The following is a 1,735-nucleotide window of genomic DNA, read 5'->3' on the forward strand; positions in this document are numbered from 1 at the left end:
GATATGAATGTAGTTGAACCACAAATAGAGCCACACGTATTGGGAAAGTAATTGCACCCTAAATTGACAAAGCAAACCTACAGAAATCCATGAGTACAAATCTAAATAAAAACGGAGAGAAGGTTTTGAAATTGCAAATTTCTTGCAATTTGAATGTACATAAAAGCATGTAAATGAAATGTAACTGAATTGCAACTGCAAAAATGACAAAAAAACGATTCTAAGTAGCTGCATTTGAAACCAATGCATTTGTCGATGAATTTAATTAAATTTGAAACCCAATTGGCACAAGCCCTTCAACACAACCCCAAAGTGTAAAAGTATGAAAGTTTTAAATGGAAGAAACATGTTTCAAGGTTATTGTTTCTTCTTTGTCATAAAAGATAACGGGGGTCAGGGAGTGTATCTTGGAGTTAGTCTCATATCTCTATTTTTGGTTTCTTTGTGAAGTGAATTGTGCCAAGGGACATCATTTTCGCGATTCCTTTTGGCACACTGTGGCGCTGTTCGTAATTGGTTCGCTAACTTCAGAAAGGACTATAACCCAAGGTTAAACGGGCCACCAGACTAAGTTCGAAACAATTCGAGGATTACTCGAAACATTGGACAACTCGATACTGGATAACTTAGAAAGACGGGCCACAGACTCGTTTCAGGACATTCGGAAATTTAAGCAAGCTCTTTCATCACCAAGCAAACGTGCCTGACGGTGCCAGTGATGCCAAACTCATCTTACTGAAGCTGACCTTTCTTCATTGCTCCGCTAAAGAAGGGTCAGCATGGCAAAAACTGGTACCTACCAGAGTTTACCTAAAAGTCTCCAGTGCTCAACAGTAGCGGTTACATCAAGATCGTCAAACTCTCGTTCATAGAAAACCTATTCCATAATGGTGGGAGGGATGCTTTGTCCTCTAAATTGCAGTCATCACAAATTCCAATAACGAAGAAGATGATCGGGTCCCTCTTCTGTCAAAAATCTGTTGTACCTAGATGAACAGGATAGCATTTTGGTGCATGCTTTGAAACAAAAACATCCTCCTTTATAGAGTGTATCATTTTTCCTCTACAGAGGAGGACAGGAGGTCAATTTGATATTCGCGGTCGAGTATTGTATTTCTAGGGGTTTCTCTATGGCCAGAATGAGAGATATTGGTTGGTGCTCATGATTAAGTCCAGATGCATTTGTTTGTTTTATTTTTCTTGCTTGAGGGATTACCTTGTTGGGAATTACATGTTCAGGTGTAAAAGAACTATTTCTTCCAATATTAGATCGAGGCAAACTAGCTCTTACTCATGCAATTGATGCAAGAATACCACAGACCCAGGGGGTAGTGATTTCCGAAACATGCTTCATCACATCCGACAAGTTGAGAACAATTTCAAACTAATACCACAAGGGCCAATAAAATCCTGCTCTGTTTTGCTGTGACTCTTCGATTAGCTATAGAACTATTAAATTTCATTGTTGTTGTTTTCTTTAGTTTTCGAAAAAATCGTAGTTTCTCATTGTAATCTACTTGTGGATGGACAAAGATGGACTTTTTGCAGCTTACCAAGATGAAACGGAATATTCTAAGATTGATGTAAAACATTGAGGTTTCCTTGGATAGAAGTTAAAAATGCATGTTTCTATTTTAATCTTTGAGCTCTGGCAAGATTAATTGTGTTTATACATTTGAAACTTATATCACTTTTTTTTACATAAAACAGCAAGCACTTTTGTTTGTGGCAGCTA

This window comes from Tigriopus californicus, chromosome 11, assembly GCF_007210705.1.
Source record: "Tigriopus californicus strain San Diego chromosome 11, Tcal_SD_v2.1, whole genome shotgun sequence".
Taxonomy (NCBI): domain Eukaryota; kingdom Metazoa; phylum Arthropoda; class Copepoda; order Harpacticoida; family Harpacticidae; genus Tigriopus; species Tigriopus californicus.